Here is a 19,700-nt window from a genome sequence, read left to right on the forward strand (position 1 = left end):
CTCAGGTCATAATCTCAGTGTCTTTGGATTGAGCCCCACATTGGGCTCCTTGCTTGGCAGAGAGTCTGCTACTCCCTCTCACTCTCCCTCTGTGCTCTCTCTCTCTCTCTTTCTTGTTCTCTCAAATAAATACAATCTCTTTTAAAAAAAAAAAGTCCCTTATCTTTCCATGAAATGCTTGTCTCTCCTATAAAATTAGTCATTCCTGGAAATAGAGGCTTATTAAAGTAAAGCACTGGTATAGATAATGATTCTGGAAAAGGAAAGGGTTACAGGAAATTATTCTGCAGAGTCAGCAGGGACCTGTGTCATGGTATCCAGGAACAGGGCTCTTTGGGAAAGGCTGGTATGGCTTTGCTTACTTATCTAGCTTTTGGGGTGAAAATCCTAAATTGCTTTAGCACATAACCTCTGTGCCACACAACATCATTAATGAGTACACCAACAAATGTTATCTTTTTTATCTATATTAATATACTGACTCTTCACTTAGATCAAAAGACCTTGGGCTTTGGAATCAGTTTTAGTAACTGTGTGTCTAGGTGCATATTGTTTTATCTCATTGTATATTTGTAAAATAAAAGTTTGTGAACATTAAATATTTATATAAAATTCTTGCAATGCCTAGTTTATGATAAGTGTTCAATAAATACTTATCTTTTTTTTTTTTTTTAACCTGAAGCTCCTTAGGTGGTTAATGGGTTAGCTGTGTAGCAGAGTATTAAAGTTACAGGTTCTGGAGCAGACTAGTTTCAATCTAGCTTCTATGACTTATTAACTGTGAGACTTTGGGCTTCGCATCTTTGTGCCTCACTTTTTCATCTATAAAATGGGGGCCATAAAACTTTCTTATAATATTCTTATGGAAGGCCCTTGAAATAATAGGTGTTAAGTGCTGATAGCAGTGGCTGGCACATAGTATATGCCATAAAAATGCTTGCTATTTAAGAGAATGATTATATGCCCTGGCCCTCTGGTGCTCAGAATTTGTGGTTGATGAGAACAGTAGAGCTGCCATGGTGAGTGATGAAAGAGAACTTCAGGAACTAAAGAGAGACATGGTCCTGAACCAGGAAAGGCAAAAATATGTTAGTCATCTCTTTTTGCAAATGAGTTGAGAATTCAAATATTAAAAGGTGGATAAGTGGCCTTAATAAAAGGTTGATGGGAGTGTGTTAAAAACTCAGAAGTTTTTTCTGATTGTTACAGAAAGTTTATGTGTTGAAAATAGGATCTAGTTCACATTAAACCTTCCCCTGAGTAACTCTCTCCCTAGGAATACTGGGCTGCATCCAGCCTGAAAGTCCAGGTGAAGAAGTTAGACCTCAAAAAAAATTTTTTTTTAATTAAAAAAAACAACAAACATCAAAACAAAAAAACCCAGGCTTATCCCTGACAATAAGCTTTGAGCAAAATGTTCTCAGGATATGCTTTTGAACATGTGAAGTATTGAATCAAGGGCAAAGTAGGATTTCTAGAACCCAGAGTCAGAATCAGATACACCATGATGGATAAAACATACAAGAAAAAGTCTTACTTCATAATTTGATACCATGAATCAGATGAAACTGAAGTTGTTTCAGGATTCAACGACAACAACAATAGCAACAATAAAAAGCACTAGAACAGAATGCCTGGAACCAGTTATAAAATGGTCCCACTTATCTAGTATAATGTTAAAAGGAACATGAAATGGCTATTCTTTAAAGGGTGCTAAACCAGGTAATGTGGGAGATGTAAAGCATTTAATATGCAAGGTCTAGGAAGAATGAAAAGAGATATGATATGTGAAGACATCAGAATTCAGATCAAAGTCAAGTTACTTAATCCCTTTTTCTGCCTTGTCTTCCACCATGAGAAACTGAGACCTTCTCTTCCTTCTACAACCCTTCCCCTACTGCCTGTACCAAGGACCTCTTCTGAATACCTTATGTGATAACTGTATCATCACTGATCATATGGGATCCTCGCTATAATGTGTGAAGTTTGCATTTCCTCAAGAGACTCTTGAGGACAGAGGAACTGTTTAAATTTAACACAAAAGAATTGCCCTACCAAAGGTGGACTTTGAAAAAAGGTATTACCATTTGAGAGAAAAATGGTCCTTCCAGATGCATTCACTCTGCCCTCCCATAAAGACCAGTCCCAACCTGGGCCACATGCTCTGTCCTCTCACAGAGCCCCTCTGCATGAGAGAAGAACACTTAGGTCACTTCAGCCTGGAACATTAAAACAAATGCTGATAGTTCAAGGTTAATAGATGCATAAAACAAAAGTAATTCCATGTCAAAGCTGAGATGACAGGCGATTTGACTTAAGGCAGCCTTACAATCACTCTTTTACATGTGCTCTGTGCTGAGACCAGGCGAAGGCGTTATGTTTCTGACATTTACTTGTCAGTAAGGTATGACAATAGAGATTGTTTCTATCTCTGCTGCTCCCAGATGTTAACCTTCCAGCTTTAGTTTGTAATTGGGGTTCTGTGGAGCTTTAACATTTTCTATTGATTCAATAGAAGCAATAACATTTCCAATCATAAGACAACATTATAGAAATATCAGGCAATTCACATAACGGAATGTTTGATAGCTGGGCTCACCGCATTAATTTCTGTCACCTTTGCCAGGAACCCTTTATCCTCTTTTTAATATTGAAGGACACCTGGGAGTAGTGGTTGCCACTGTTATTGTTCAATAAAGTAGACAAAAGTTTCAATTAACAACCAAGCGGCCTCTAAGAAATTGTGAATGAGAATATATTTTACTCATTTTACTATATTTCTTTTTTCTAATGTGCCACCTGTGACTTCGAAGCTGTACTTCATTCGGAAGACGACCGCACATGCGCATGCGCGCGCGCGCGTACACACACACACACACACACACACACACACACACACACACATTATCAGTCCTCCTAATCCAGTTACTTTATATTCAACAAAGAAAGCCAAGATGGGACCAGTGAGGATATGGAGAGAAATTGGAAGTAAGTTAGAATGCTCAGACAAGTGTGAACAGAGGGATGAAGATCTCCATATCTGCGGGATGGTGAGACTAGAGATTCCTGGACTGCAAGCCCCTGCCCCTTGACCCTGAGACTGAAGTACCAAAGAATCCTCTTCTACTGTCTAACAAGCACCTTTTCAAGAAGAAAAAAAAATCGTGTGTCATTTATTCACTTAGAGTCTCATTCTTTTATTAAAGATTTATATTATGAGTTTGTAAAAAAATATTAGCTGCATTTTGAAAATAATTCATGAACAGGAAGAAATTAAGATCTAAAAAATGACATTAAACATGTGGCAATATTATAACTTTTCAGGAGGCTCTGTTTTGTTTCACTCCAGTGTAACCTTTGCACCTCTTCATGAATAGTCTCTTGCATGTTTCTGCAGAAGCCATGTACATTTTTGATCCTACAACCTTCCTTAGTATATTCCGTTTAATTTTAACTAATTTAAACAAGCATTGTCACTTTCCCCTTTTGTCCATCTGTCAACCAATACCTGCACTTTATGGACAAGCTTCAGCTCACCTATAAAACACTTCTTGACTCTCCCCTCTCCATGTCTTAGGCTGTATAAAGAGTGATTCTTAATTTTTAGAAGACAAAGACCTGAGAACCTGGTCATTTCTTCTCATAAAATTATGCATTTGTTATGTGTTAATGTATTTAAACTTTGTTATTGGCCTTAAGGACTATTAGACAAAAGCATTCATTGATGTTATTTATACAAAAGTTCAATACATGACTTGTTACTTTAGCCTGTTGATATCTTTGCTATTTCTCACAGCTCAGTGCCATATAAATTTTTGATGTCAATGTCTTCTTTATTATAATCATTATCTAATACATTAACAAAACTTTAAATAAAATTGAACAGACATTACCCATTAGTCTAATTTTAGAAACTTCTACCCAACATACCTGTCAATTAATCAGCCTCATTTTGATATGGTTTTTCAAATAATAATTGGTAAAAAAACAAATTTCCTTGCATTTAATTTATATTTTTGCATTTTGTTCTTAAATTCAATATGGAGAAATTGTCAAATGTCTTGTGGAAATCTAGACCTGTCACTTCTACTGCCAAAAAAAAGCAGGCTATTGGAACATGATTGTACTTAGTAAATGCTCAGGGGAACCTGCTTTTGTGGCTGCCTTTTCTTAGGCACTTACAAGCCAGCTCTTTAATAATTTTCTAGTATTGTGTCTGGAAGTTAGATTGTTTTTACGGGTCTATATAGTTTGTAATAAGTTCTTTGATCCTCCTTTTGAAAATGGTAATGACATTTTTTTAATCTTCTGTTTTTGTATGAATGAATAAAGCCATGCCTAAGAAAAAGTAAAATAATGCCATTGCAGTTGAAGAATATGGATTTGATACTGTCATTAATACAGAGATAAACTTACTGTGGATAGACCCTGGAATTGTAACAAAGAAAATGGAACAAAGTTTCTGTGTCAAATTTACTTAACTCATTTTGCCCTACTAACTGGGTTCTTTGTAACATTTTACCTTCTTCTCTAAGTGTGGTCAATAGTCCAGTGCCATTGGCATCACTGAGAAGCTTATTAGAAAAACATAGTTTTGGGTCCCACCCAAGAAATCCTTAATCAGAGTTTAGATTTTTATCACAATTCCCCAGGAGATTTATATCCACACTGAAGTTTGAGAAGTACTGCTATATATGGTCTGTCTGTCTTCAAATGTATTCCATTCCCTTTGCTCTAAATATCCCTGTGCCAGTCATCTCCTGATCCACATCTTATCTGACAACAAAAATGTCTGCATTATAAGACTTGTTTTGTATTGTTTTGTATATTGTCCAAATATTCCTTAACAAGAACATGTCATTATACTGGATATAATCTTTATATTGTAATTAATTTGAAGCGTGCCTCCCAGAGAAACTCTTTTAACTTCTAGTACATATCAGAAGTTAAACACTTGCTTATTCTTTTGAATCACTTGACCCGTTTTCCATGAGGTAGTTCTTTCTCCAAAGACTAGTTGCACTCTTTTAGCCATTTAGAAATTCAGGTCTGTCTGTTTAATCTTTAGGTTAAAACACATGTATATTATTACTCTACATGGTCAATGTTTGGCGGTTATGTTAAAGGTAGATTGATTACATAATTATAAGTTACGAGTGGTCCAAGAATTTTAACAGCAAACTAAATACACAAAGTTATGTGTTCAATAAATGTTTATAGAAAATATTAGAGAACTGAGAGGGATTTGGGAGTGTAGCAATATAGATAAACTACCACATTTCAGATGAACTGTGTAGTCTTATTCCATTCAAAAGTAATTATATAGACAAGGGCCCTTTTTCTTTATGGTCCATTCAGTTGACCTCTTCCACCTCTGCAAAGAGAGCTCCTCCATCTCAGAGGCTCTGTCATGCAGGAGACAGACATTTCTCTCAGTCACAGAATAGAAGCCAGATACCAGTTTTTTGAAACCAAACAAATGTGCAATTTGTCAGTCTGCAGATAGAGTGTTTCTGCCTTCAGATTCAAAATGGTTTTCATTTATTCATGTAAAAAAGAAGCATTTCAGTTATAGTTGTAATATTTACTTATCTGGTTTCCTCATGATGGATAACAAATGTATCCAGAACTTCCATGCATCAAAAAGATGCCACTTCATAAAATGGCAATACAATTCCATATTACAATAAAAATAGATACAATTCAAAATGCCTCAAATAGTTCCAAAAGCAATTATGGCATTTCAGAAGTAAACATTACTTACAAATTCATAACCACCCATCAAAATTATTTCATACGGTAAGTTAAGGAAGCATCTGCTACAATTTATGCATTTTGAGTCTTTCTTATTTTTCATATCCAACTATGAAAAAAACTGCTTCCAGCAAGTACTGCAGTCCAGAGTGAAGTCAGTTTGCCATTTACCTAGGAACATATTCTCCTTTTTAAGTTGCAGCTCAATCCTTTTACTATAATAAAGGTATAAAATTCCCATTTTCATCCAAAGGAACAAGATCTGACCAGTACCATCTGCAGAGAAATAGTGCCTAAGATTAGCAGTCTTATTTCTTTGCCTAAAAGAATAGCAGAATAGGCTCCTTTTAAAGGCTAAAAAAAGTCATTCTTCATATCCTGTCCAGAATAATGCTGAATTATTTCTCAACTACAAGTAGTGTTTCATAAATCATAAAAAGAATAAATCTTATTAAATCAGTTGTAGATTACAAAAACCTAAAGGCAAGGTCTGTTCTCCAAAGGACAGTGCTGTCCTCACTGATTTTTTATCTTTTTACTTATTTAAGAGGAGACAACTTCTTGGAGACCTGTTTAACTGAAATAAGAGCCTTTTTTTTTTTTGTTTTTATAAGGAGTCAAGTGGTAAATAACCATAGTAGACCAGTTCATCTACTGAATGTCTAAATATTACAAATTTCAGCGTTTGTACAGACATGTATAATGGGGAGTATAGATGTAATGCGTAGCAAGTGCAAATAGATCATTTTTACATTAAATTTTTAAAAAATGATTACCATATCTATTACATTCATTCAGAAGATTAAAGGAATGGTAAAATTTGATATACTCTAAGCATGCTGAAAAATAAAAAAATTAATCTTTACAATTAGCATAAAATAATATACCAAAATCTATTCTTGAATAGTCAAAATATTCTATACATCTAGCTCTTAATCTGATGTGGTATAATATTCACAAAAGTCTAGTTTTATGTTTTAGGAAAAATAAACTCACTTTTGCATGTCACAGAACAAAATAAGAATGCAAAAGTTATGTTTCTCTTAGAGAACTTTGCACATTACAAATAACACATTCAACAAGGTAGATATTTCTTAGTCGGCCTAGGGATGAAAAATACAATATACATATATTTATGTATTGAGTAGATTTATAGCCAACACGCCCACTGCCACTTGGCCTCAGTTGTAATAAGTTCTTTGATCCTCCTTTTGAAAATGGTAATGACATTTTTTTAATCTTCTGTTTTTGTATGAATGAATAAAGCCATGCCTAAGAAAAAGTAAAATAATGCCATTGCTGTTGAAGAATATGGATTTGATATTGTCATTAATACAGAGATAAACTTACTGTGGATAGACCCTGGAATTGTAGCAAAGAAAATGGAACAAAGTTTCTGTGTCAAATTTACTTAACTCATTTTGCCACTTTCACATCCTTGAAAAGAACACATTTCACACATTTTTAAAAAAACATTTAGAAGATTTAAAAGCGTTTGCCAGTGTCACAAAGCAACAGCAAATGGTGTACGCATCTCTAATAAGTTAGTCTAGAAATATGGAATATGAAATGTGCAATGAGGTGTTTTGTATTCTGAAGTGAAAGGCTTTCTAACTTTATTGACTCACATTGAGGATGAGGACTGGGTTCAAAAATTTAGTAATATGTGGATTTCATTCTGCTCCAACCTGGCCCAAATGTGATGCCATTTTACCAGCAGTTGAGAAGGTAAGCTTCATTGAGGTGTTCTTTCACAACAGGAAATGGGGTGCAGGCAGTTTAAGAATTATTTTTCACTGTACACAGTATGCTTTTATTCAACATTTTGAGATGGTGATATAAAATGTGACCTAGCAGAGATCATAATTGTAAGGGATTATCACCACATATATAATTAGTATTAGCACATGGGAAAATGTAGTGGTGGGAAAAATGTTAATTTTGTTCCCCATTGCCCATCCTATCAGCACTTTAGTCCCACAAGTTTCCCATAGTTTTTGCCCATTCCATCTGTGGACTAGACAAAATACATCCCTCATTAATGCATTCAACAAACATTTATTAACACCTTTTATGTTTCAGTCACTGAATTAGACTTTGAGGATAGTATAATGAATGGGCTAGCCACAGTCCACCCTTATGGTTTACAGCAAAGTGAAGAATACACACAATTAAATGGGCACTTGGAATATGGGTTTTCATTAATGTTATGGCAGGAAGGGTACAAGATGTTATGAGGGTGGATGGAAGGAGTACCTAACACAAACTTGGAGGATGAGAGAACAATTTCTTGAGGAAATAAAACTGAAGTTTGAGAGGTAGAGGTTGAGTAAGATTAGGAATCATTCAGATAAAAGGAGAGAAAGAAGCATGTTCCTTGAAGTGAGGTTGGCAATGTGCAAGAGCTAGAAGGTTCAGAGAGGATGTAATCCAACTGAGAAAATGGAAGACATTCTGTAGGATTAGAATTCAGCATACAAAGGGAGACGGTAATAAGAGATCATGGAAGAGAGGTAGAAAAGGGCCAAATCAAGAAGAAATAGGTATTCAGGGGTGGGCACCTGGGTGGCTCAGTCAGTTAAGCATCTGAGTCTTGCTTTTGTCTAGGTAGTGATCTCAGAGTTGTGAGGTGGGGCCCCACATGGGGCTCTGCATAGGGTCTGCTTGAGATTCTCTCTCTCCCTCTGCCCCTCCCCCTGCTCATGCTCTCTCTCTCTCTAAAATAAATAAATAAAATCCTTAAGAAAAAGAAATATGGAATTGAGAATTTATCCTGAAAATATTGAAAATGTCACTAAGAGGGTATAAAATAGTGGTATGACAGGATCACATGTATTTTAGATGGTTTTATCACATTGTAGTGTGGGAATTAGCTTGGTGGAAGACAAAACAAAAGACAATGGTGAGACAATTTTAGCAACCTGGAAAAGATTATGGTGGCCTGGAAAGAATAAAGGAAAAAAGAAGAAATGAAGGGAGGTAGGAAGGGGATACTATATTACATCAGTGTTTGTTAAGGTTAGGGTTGAGGAGGAATTTGACTGTTAATAGGTAACTAGAGCATGTTTCTTTTCTGTTATAGAAATGGTACATTTTAGGAGAACCTGGGTGGCTTAGTTGGTTAAGTGTCCAACTCTTGGTTTTGGCTCAGGTCCTGATCTCACGGTTGTGAGATTGAGCCCCCTGTCAGGCTCCACCCTTAGCGCAGAGTCTGCTTGAAATTCTCTCTCTCTCTCTACCCCTTCCCCCCAAATAAATAAATCTTAAAAAAAAAAAGGAATACTTTACTTTCCTGATAATAGTGGTAATTATACAAATTTATCATGTGATAAAATTTCATAGAAATTACATCCCACCCAAAATGCTTATGCATGTAAGTCCTGGTGAACTCCAAATAAGATTTATAGTTTAGTTAATAGTATTATACCAATAACCAGTTTTCTGGTTTCAATAATGTACTCTAGTTATGTGGGATGTTGTCATCAGGGGAAGTTTGGGAAATCTCTGTACTGTTTTTGCAACTTCTTATGAGTCTAAAATTATTTCAAAACAAAAAGTGATTTAAAACAAAAGAGGGTAAGAGAACAATTTTTGGGGGGGGGGTGGGAAGAGTTCTTTATGACCCTAGCACAGGCAGCTTCTCCCAGATCTTTCTCATGTTTCCTATTGCTGAAGAAGGTGAAGGCTCCTTCCATGTTGCCCTGATTTGGAATAGTTGAAAAAGGAAGCTGGAGGATTGTACCCCAAAAGAGAGACAGACCATAACTCTGATACTTTGTTCCATTCAATGACCTTGACCCTGCTCCATTCTTATTCATGCACCTTCTCTTTGCATCTGAGTTGGTTAAGGGCAGGGAAATAGGAATAGTCTGGGCCTTTCTCTAGTGACCTGATGAATGTAAAGGAACATGGGGAGCTACTAGAGAACCTTATAGAGATGTTTGTAAGTGTTTCTAATGTATTAAAAGACTAAACAAACCAAAAGCAATGATGCTATGGAAATGAAGAACTGTCATTTTCTTGACGGAAATTGTGTCTCCACTGTATCACTCAAACTGAGTTTGTTCCCAGAAACAGATTTTTTTTATAAAAAGTATTTAATTATAATAATCAGATTACCTGATGATGTTTTAAACAACCCATTATTTTTCTAGATTTGACATTTTTTTCTCTTTAAAATATTTCCCATGGAGAAACTAATAAAGAACTGGAAGTTTGACATTCTTCCTCTCCTACTCTTTAGATTTACTAATGCTCTGTTTCTCTGGAGCAGAAGCAAGATAGTGAGGCTGGTCCCATAGAGCTACATTCTGGGGCCATACTGAGGGCTCACTGAGGGCTAGTCTATAGGTAGTACCACCTTAGACCAAGTTCATTTTGATACTTTAAAAACACTCTAACACTCTTTTCTCACTTTTACTTTTGTATTTTTCTTTTCTTCTGTAGGTTCAGGGTCATGAACTCCACAGTGGATTCTTTCCATGGTGAGTAAGTTTACACAAACTTCCAGCATGGTGGTAGAAATGCTAGCCTTCATAACTCTGAATTCTAATTTGTATGAAATAATGTTCTAATGTGTTGCCCCTGTAATAATATAAATGCTAATCATTTTTTAAACCACTGAATTCCTTTCTTTAGCAAAGAGTTCTATAGTGAGATTCCAAAGGAATAATAGAAATGCTAATTATTTTGATTAGCACACAGGGGAAAGTCTATTAAAAGTTCCTGAAAATGCTTCTTTAATTTTATATGTTTTATGGCTTCTTTTAAGACTGACCTCAAGCTATATGCCAGGATTTTATTTTTTATGTAAATGGTTTCACTCAAAATGTCCTCCCAAGTTCTTATTTTTAAATGGTCTCTATATGAGAAACTGAATCAATATCTATTGTGTTTTTCAAGTCTCCATAATTGTATTGAATAGATGGAACAGTCAAGTGGAGAAATTGATGAATATTACTTTGGGAGAAAGAGCTGGTATTATTTGAAAATTTGTTTGGTGTGTATGTGTGATATGTGATTGTTTAAAATGCTTCAAATGAAAGTTTCATTGAGGTCAGTCTCTTTTCAAGGTATTTAGGATTTTTTAAAAAGAAAATCTAAAGGCTAGGAGTGTATCTATACAGAGATAAATGTTCTGTGTCTAAACAAATCCAAAATAACACGTTGTTTTGGTATTTTCAATAAAAAATGAGCTGTTCGATGAAAATATAATTTAACTAGTTGGGAAGGGGGGATTAAGGAGGAGGGATAATTAATGGTTAATAGAACAGACTCTGGAATCAGATAGCTATGGATTGACTCCTAGCTTCACTACTTTCTAACAGTGTGATTCTGAACAGGCTTTTTTTTTTTTAACTTTCTAACTTAGAGTTTTGGTTATCTTATCTGTTGTCAAGATCAGATGGGATAATTCATGCCAAAAAAGAAAAAAGAAAGAAGCAGCACAATATCTGGTACATAGGAAGTGATTAGCATTTGTATTACTATGACTAGTTACTCTATTACTAGTGTTAGCCTGTGATACGACTATTATTGTTTTTATCTCTACTGAAACTGGTAATATAAGCAAAGTTCTTCCAAGGAAGGAACGGTTTGTCTACCTTTTTATTTCTAATTTTCAAGCACTTTTTTCAGTTTTACCAACTTCGGTACAATTCATAAAGTAAAAATTACTGAGTGCCTGCCAAATGTCAGGCTTTGTGACAGGAAGCAAATTTACAAAGACACAGGAGAGGGGGAATGGCCATTTAGACAAACAACACATTTTGAGAAGTGTTGTAATGAAAATATCTTTGGGGATAAGGAAATGAGAGAAGGATGGCTCTGTCGAGAGTGACAAAAAAGGATTCTGAGGGAAAATTATCTCCAAATTAATTCTTGAAAAATGACGATGAAAACTCTTTAAGGTGATAAGAGAGGGAGTGGGAATCCAAGCTGGGGGAACAGTATGTGCAAAAGCCTGAAGGTTTAATAAAGCTGGCCTTGTTGAAAGAGTTTATTATTGTAACTAATAGTTGTTGGATAAAACATGAAGATTAGAAAGCAGTAGCATGTGCAATTGGAGAATTAATCAGGGACCAGTTTATGGAAGGAATCAGAGGTCTTGATGAAAGGCTTGGCTTTACTCAGTAAAAATACAGAGCAGTTGAAAAGTTACAAGTAGGTCAGTGGTAACTATGGATGGCCCTATAGGGAATGAGCCGAAAGATGTGTGTAGTGGGCAGTTCGTACTTAAAGTGGAGGAGGAAGAAATTATGAAGCTATGACAAAAACACTGGAAAAAAGACAAAGAGAACAATGATAGAATGATAGAGAAAGATTCAAGAAAAAATTAGAGGATGATATAAACAGGCCATGACAACTGACTTGGCACGAGGGGTATGAGAGCTTAAAAAATGGGGTGGGCATGTCACCGTGGCTCTCAGTCACAATCAGGGGAACAGGAGGAGGGGTAATTTTAACTCCATGTCTGGTGTGAGGGTGCACATGCAGGATCTGAGGGGCTGAGCCTTCCATTTCTTCATGCTTGGTAAGGTTTTGGCTGTAGACTATGAGGCCTAGAGAGGTCTGGACCAGAGATTTAGCCTCAGATATGTTAGAAGTAGATGGAACTGCACTGGGAAAGAATGGAGAGAAAGAAAAAGAATGAAGTTGATAAGGTTAGTATCACTAAAGCCAATAATGTATAGAAACTGAGGCAGCCATGAAAGAGGGTCAACAAAAGCTCAAAAAAAAAAAAGGAGTTTCTAGATAAAGGGAGTGGTCAGTGAAGTCCAATTCCAGAAGAAGGTCAGATGAGATTAGGTGTGAAAAATGCCCATTGGAACTGGCAATTACTGTGATCTGGATGAAGACAGTTTTAATAGAAGGACAGTGAGCAAAATCCAGATTGCCACATGTAGTAAATGAATGAAGGGGATTGAGAATGTTGGTAACTCCTGGATTTGAAGTTGCAATTCAGTGTCAGAAACGGCACTAACAGAGCTAGCTTCAGTTGAAGCCACGTGTCTGATATAGCAACTGCTCTGCTGAACCTCAATTCACTTATCTTCTTGGTCACCATAACAGGAAATCGTCAATAAGAGCGTGGCTTTGTTGTATCATCTGTTATTAAGGAGGGCAAATGAATAGAGGTAAGTGTTCTGATTTCTAATATCAACCAAATATTTGAGTCCCTGATTACTTAACTATCAGTGGTAAACTTGAAAATGGTTGGTCTGGAAACATTTAGGTCTACAGCCACAATCCCAGTTGGAATGTTTGCATCTGAACGAAGTTTGTCTTTCCAACTTTCTAAACTGTTCTTTTGGCCTAGAAGGGTAAAGTACATTATCTCCTGCTATTTCATTTTTATTAAAACTGTTTGAACTTGGAAATGAGGCCTGATGGTCCCATTTTCAGAAGGCTGAAGGTCACTGGGTGTTTCTGTTCAAAAAGAGAAAACAATGTGTAACCCCTCTGGCACCATAATCGAAAGAAATAGTGTGGTGATTATAGCCCTGCGCTGAGCTGGCGGCTGCTACAAATATTGGAACTGAGTTTGATAGGATCCTGTATTACCTTATAACAGAGTATCATTCCTTACAGTTCCAAGGTCAATGTCTCTTTCTCAAATAACATTTCGGACCTATAATTGTTCATCTACATGCCAGCAATTATGGAGAAATTGATCAGCCAGTAATTAATGCCATGCTATTACACTTTTTAATTTGTAGATTATGCAGCTGCAAGCGTTCTCACATTTTTAATTTGTATATTATACAGCCACAAATGTTTACAATGCCCTTTTTAATCTCCTTACACTACCACTGCCATTATTCACTATAGATTAATGATACCCTGGATGCTGGGGTTTATTTCATTTACCACTCTTACCAGGAGAGCAGTTAACATTACTGTGCTCTATTACTTAATGTCTTACTGCAGCTGCTGGTGAGCATTGGTTACCCTTTAAAATATTACCAGCCAGTTATTTTTTCTTTATTTTTTTAGCTCTCTTGTCACCAACAATACAACTCTGTGGTAATATTATACTTTATTTCCAAATTTATTTCAACTGGTTCTATCAAAGATATTTAAAGAATTCATTCTAAGTAATACAAATGACCTGAGCCCCTCCTTATCCTCCCTTGTCTGTCTTAGAGCCTATTTGGGGTTATGTGACCAATACAAATTTTTTTCAGCCAACTCCCATCTTTTCTTGCAAGCCAATTAAATTATAAAGAAAATTTCAAATAGTACTCAACTCCTTTTCAACTAGCCAGAAATATTCTCAATACTGACTGAGGATAAGTCAATGGTTTAAGATGCTGCTGCTCACTGTGGCTGGGGTGATTGTGGAACATACATCTCCTCTGGTTTTCCTCAAGGTGAGCCAAAGTTTCAAGGGGAGGGCTGTATCGGTCTCCTTGATAAGACATAGTGACAGCTTTAACACTGGCACTACTCTAAGCCTCCAGGATGCACAACATTCACATCACAGCAGAATTCTATAAAACAGATCATGTGTACAATATTGTATTAGTTACTGGGCAGGATGCACAGAAGTAAAAGATATTATGTCTATCATCAAAGCATTTATATTCTTCTTAGTAATAGATATAAAGTAAGTATGTAAAAAATTAATAATAAGCTCTACATAACTAAACTACAAGAATGAAATGATTATATGAGAGCACAATGAACAGGGTGTCCCAATACATGTGATAAATGGACAAAAGAGCTTTATAACCAATTAGAGGAATGGCTTTTCAGAGGGAGGAGAGTGTGAACCCTGGAGGGATGACTTGAGCTGAACTCTGAAGAAGGAGGCAATTTGAACAGGCTGAGAGTGGAGAAGCACTTTCCCTGGACAGAATACAAAATGAACAGACACTTCAAGTGATCAGTGTCATATATTCGAGGGGCAGTAAAGAGATAAATACGACTCAGAACGTTCTTGGTGAAGAATAGTAAGACTTGAAGTTGGACGTTCTTCCTGTTACAATGGATCTAGAACACCAACATAAGGGCTTTTGACTTCATTCTGTTCAGAGAGAGTTTCTCTGGGGCATTTTTGATTGGCTTTGGTTTGTTTTGTTTTTGCTTTTTTTGTGGTTAATTTTGTTGTTGTTGTTATGGGAGTACCATTATTGAAGAAATATTTTGAAGAAAATAAAATGGTAGGGGCTGACATCAAGATCACTTAGGAGGCTGATGAGTTAATTAGGTGTGAGATGCTAAAAATATGAACTCTGATGGTTACATACACAGCATTCCTAGACACCTGGGGTGTTTCTCTTGTCTCCTTCCTAACACCGCTGTTCTCTGCTTAACTCTACAAATTCTATCTACTTTGAAATGTTCAGAACTTGAATCTGGCATCACTTTTTAATCACTAAGAGATTTACTACTTTTATGTTTTAACATAATATTACACACGTAGATGTCTTATTTCCTAAAATAAAGTATTATAATCATCATAATAATTATGGGTCAGAAATTGTACTAAACATTTTATACACATTATTTTGTTTTATTTCATTCCTACGATCACCTCAGGGGAAGGTGCTTTTATTTAATTTCTATTAAGAAATTAACTGAGACTTAATAATTATCGCAGTAACATAACGGCAGAGTCATAATTTAACCCCAGTCTACCAGTTGTATTCTCTTTTTTGAATTTGTTCTTTCATTTATTCATTCATTCACTAATATTTATTAAGTTCTCCTTAATACCTGACATGATCTTGTGCTAAGAATACTTTAGTGAACAATAATAGATGAGATCCCTGTTCCTTGGTGATACGGCTGAGCAGAAAGTAAGTACAACCTATATGTTGAACAAGTCCTACTCTCATAGAATGTAACTGGAAAGCCTATTAACTATTTGTATTTCTTTGTGTCCCTTTAAATATAGTCTTTTACTCTTGAATGAAATGTAGGTAAATTTCCATGATTTGGGGGTGGTTTCTACATAATAAAATCCCCCTTATAGATAATTTTTTAGGTTTTTTTTCCCAACTTTATTGAGGAATAATTGACAAATGTAATTGTATGTATTTACAGTGTACAACATGATATTTTGATATGCATATGCATTGTAGAATGATTACCAAGATAAAGATAATTAACACATTCATCATTTTACATAATTAACTCTTTTGTGTGTGTGTGGTGAGACTACTTAAGGTCTACTCACAGCAAAGTTCACATATACAATACTGTATCCCTAGCCATCATGCTATATTCATCTTATAACTGAAACTATACCCTTTGACCTATATCTCCCCATTCCCCCTACCCTCCAAGCTGGTGGGAAGCACCATTCTGTTCTCTGGTTCTATGAAATCGACTTTATTATTATAAATTTTTATAAAATATTCTACATATAAGTAATGCCATGCTGTGTTTGCCTCTCTCTGTCTGGCTTACTTAACTTATCATAATGCCCTCCAGTTTCATCCATGTTGTTGCAAAGGGCAGGATTTTCTTCTTTTTTATGGCTGAATAACATTCCTGTGTGTGTGTGTGTATCTCACATTTTTTAATCCATTTAATCATGGGAGGCCATTTAGAATATTTCTGTATCTCAGACATCATGAATAATGCTGCAATAGACATGGGAGTACAAATATCTCTTCAGGACATTAATTTTTGTTTCTTTCCAATATATATTCAGAAGTCAGACAAGGACACTACAAGAAAATAAAATTGTAGGCCAACATCCTTAATGAACATAGATACTAGCAGACTAAATTCAAGAGTACATTAAAAAGATCATACACTATGATCAAGTGGGATTTATCCCTGGGATGCAAGGCTGATTCAATATACACAAATCAATAGATGTGATATACCACATTAGTAGAATGAAGAATAAAAATTATATGATCATTTCAATAGATATAGGAAAAGCATTGGAAAAATCAACTTCTTTTCATGATAAAAACTCTCAACAGCATATAGGAGGATTGTACTTCAATGTAATAAAAACCATTTATGACAAGCCCACAGCTAACATCAGACTCAGTGGTGCAAAGTTATAAGCCTTTCCTCTAAGTTCAGGAACAAGACAAAGATGCCACTCTTGCCACTTTTATTCAATACAGTACTGGATGTCCTAGCCAGAAGAACTAGGTGAGAAAAAAAAGGCATGCAAATCAGAAAGGAAGAACTAAAATTATACCTGTTTGAACATGACATGACTATATATATATATATATATATATATATATATATATATATGTATATTTACAAACCTTATGATAATTAGTAAGTCCAAATACAGTAAGAATCAAAAGCTACATTTTATTCAATATTATGGTTACCCCTCTTTACTAACCCAGCAGGCTGCAGGCCAAGTCCTTCACAGTGGAGGAAGAGTAGCATCTGTACTACTGCTGGTGTCTGCATGACCCTGGCTTGTAAATAGCTTTTTCTTCTTCCAGTTTGTTAACTTTGACTTATGCTGATCCTTCCAGGATCAGAGCTGGGAAGGGAGAAGCAGAATGGTGAGTGGAGTCCTTGTCTGAGTAATCATGTGACATAGTTCATTCTATCTTGGCTGGGCAGGTTGGTAAAATTGACTCTTGCTCAAGTGGACTCTTGGGAGACCTGTTTTTCCCTTTATGTGGTTAAATTCTCTTACATCTGGTTGTTCAAAGCATCTTCCTTAGCCTGTGGCCATTCACAAGGGCCTTTTGGTTCTTGCTGCTAAGTTCTTTTGCCTTTTCTCATAGAACTTTTGGGTGGGATTTAAGGGAACACCAAGTGGCCTAAAGGAAGTACTTATCATGCATCCTTTTCCTCTGCAAAGTCTAGGAGCACAGATTGCCCAAGGCTGCCAACCACCTTTCCTTCCTTTCACTTCACTGTGAGAATAGATAACCAGCCTATCTCTCACACTTGAGATTCTCTCAGACATAAATCCAATGTCCCACACACTGCAGGGGACACATAGTAACTCTCAAAGAGAATTCTGTGGGGTCCTCTGCCAGAGGATAAGAAAAACATGACTGTCCTTACCTAATAAAAGGGGTGAGACCCAGAACACATCAGCCTCCTCCACATTCAAACTTTCTATCACACAGCCCTTTTCTAGGCCTCTCAATCTTATTTTATACACTGGAGCTGAAATAATCTCCCAGGGTACAAACTAATTTTTTCTAACCTCCTATTACAAGTGCTGTATATAGTCTTGCACCCCATTTTAGGATATCTTGTTTTTTGTCTTAGGAACTCAGTTCCAGTCTAATACCATGATTGATACATAATCAAAGAAACAAGATGAAGTAGTAGTAAGCACTATTAAGAAAACAAGAACTGTGCTCATTTTGGCAGCACATACGCTAAAATTGGAATGATACAGAGAAGATTAGCATGGCCCCTGTGCAAGGATGACATGCAAATTCATGAAGCGTTCCATATTTTTGGGAAAAAAAAAAGAGAGAGAGGCAAACTAAGAATCAGACTCCTAACTGTAGAGAGAACAAACTGATGGTTACCAGAAGGGAGGTGAGTGGGGGGATGGGTTAAATAGATGATGGGGATTAAGGAGTTCATTTGTTTTGATGAGCACCAGGTGTCATATGGAAGTGTTGAATTAGTGTATTGTGCACCTGAAACTAATATTACACTGTATGTTAACTGACTGGAATTTAAATAAAAACTTAAAAAAAAAAGAAAACAAGAACCTATTGTAGAAGAAAGGGATGAGGAGGACAGCATTAGATGGCATAATCGGGGGAACATTTCTGAAGGCATAGTATTTAGTAGGGACCTGATTGACAAGGAGAAAGCCATGCAAAGATCAGGAGTAGATACATTCCAAGCAGAGAGATAGAGGATTGAATCCAAAGAGGACTCAAGTAATTTCTACATTAATAGTTCATTATATACAGTGTTTGCAATATTTTCAAAAACAAATACATAAAATAAAATTAAAATTAGTCCAGAAAACTTGATGACATGATTCCAAATGGAATTTGAGAACAGGTTAATCGTTAATGCTGGTAATTTAGGTAAAGTAAATACAACAAAATTTGGGAATGGATTAATTTCAGGAAATGTTATAGGTTCATTTCCTCTATGTCCAAGGAGACCACTCTGGTAACAGTTTTATTGCCACTGGAGGGGAAAAAGGCTTAAGATGAACCTGAAGCATTTGGCCCAGAACCAATAGCACAATGGGCTCACCCTTGGCATCCTTCCCTTTTCCAACCATATTTGTTCTTATACTTCAAGTTAAGGTGAACATCAAGATCAGTTTTCAAACTTAATCAATGAATAAAAGAAAAAATATATCATATATGTAATATCTATGGGATTTTATTTATGATGAGAGGCATGGCAACAGATATAGGAATCTAAAGAAAGGGATTATAGGTAGAACATACACAGTTTTTAGGGTCACATGGAAGCTTCATACATCTCTCTACCTCTTCTATTTTGTACTTAACCAGCCTCATGAGCTCTGATGAAGTGTGGCCTCCAGCAGTTACTCTCAGTGTGCTCAGCAATATAGAGTTCCCTGTAAAATATTCTACTGTTGATGTACTGAAGGAGCAAGATCTAATTAACATTAACTGCTAGGAAATATTCTGGAACTTATTTTTAAATTTATTCTTAACTACTTTATCCAAGAGTGGTTGAAGAAATAACAATTCTTTAAGGATATCCCTGCAATGGTAACGAAATTCTATCCCATTGCCAAAATGTCCCTCTCTTAAGGACTTAAACTTCTAAATCAAGAAGATAAGATTTGTGGGCGCCTGGGTGGCTCAGTTGGTTAAGCGACTGCCTTCGGCTCAGGTCATGATCCTGGAGTCCCTGGATCGAGTCCCGCATCGGGCTCCCTGCTCAGCAGGGAGTCTGCTTCGTCCTCTGACCCTATCCCCTCTCATGTGTTCTCTCTCTCTCATTCTCTCTCTCTCAAATAAATAAATAAAATCTTTAAAAAAAAA

At 36.0% G+C, this 19,700-nt stretch overlaps 1 long non-coding RNA gene and 1 other non-coding gene across 2 annotated transcripts in view; both read left to right on the top strand.

The window, feature by feature from the left end:
• The window catches only part of LOC145716686 (uncharacterized), a 186,481-nt gene extending 173,590 nt beyond the window's left edge, over positions 1–12,891 (top strand). The window contains exons 5-6 of the long non-coding RNA XR_014139483.1: positions 10,201–10,238; positions 12,826–12,891. This is a non-coding gene — a long non-coding RNA (uncharacterized LOC145716686). The remainder of the gene's footprint in view (positions 1–10,200; positions 10,239–12,825) is intronic.
• Positions 12,892–18,062: 5,171 nt separating this feature from the next.
• Positions 18,063–18,169, top strand: LOC115939792 (U6 spliceosomal RNA). The gene has a single exon (XR_004074566.1). It is a non-coding gene; the product is annotated as a U6 spliceosomal RNA (small nuclear RNA).
• The last annotated feature ends 1,531 nt before the right edge of the window (positions 18,170–19,700 follow it).

Source organism: Leptonychotes weddellii, chromosome 13 (assembly GCF_054177405.1).
Source record: "Leptonychotes weddellii isolate Sample4059 chromosome 13, ASM5417740v2, whole genome shotgun sequence".
Taxonomy (NCBI): domain Eukaryota; kingdom Metazoa; phylum Chordata; class Mammalia; order Carnivora; family Phocidae; genus Leptonychotes; species Leptonychotes weddellii.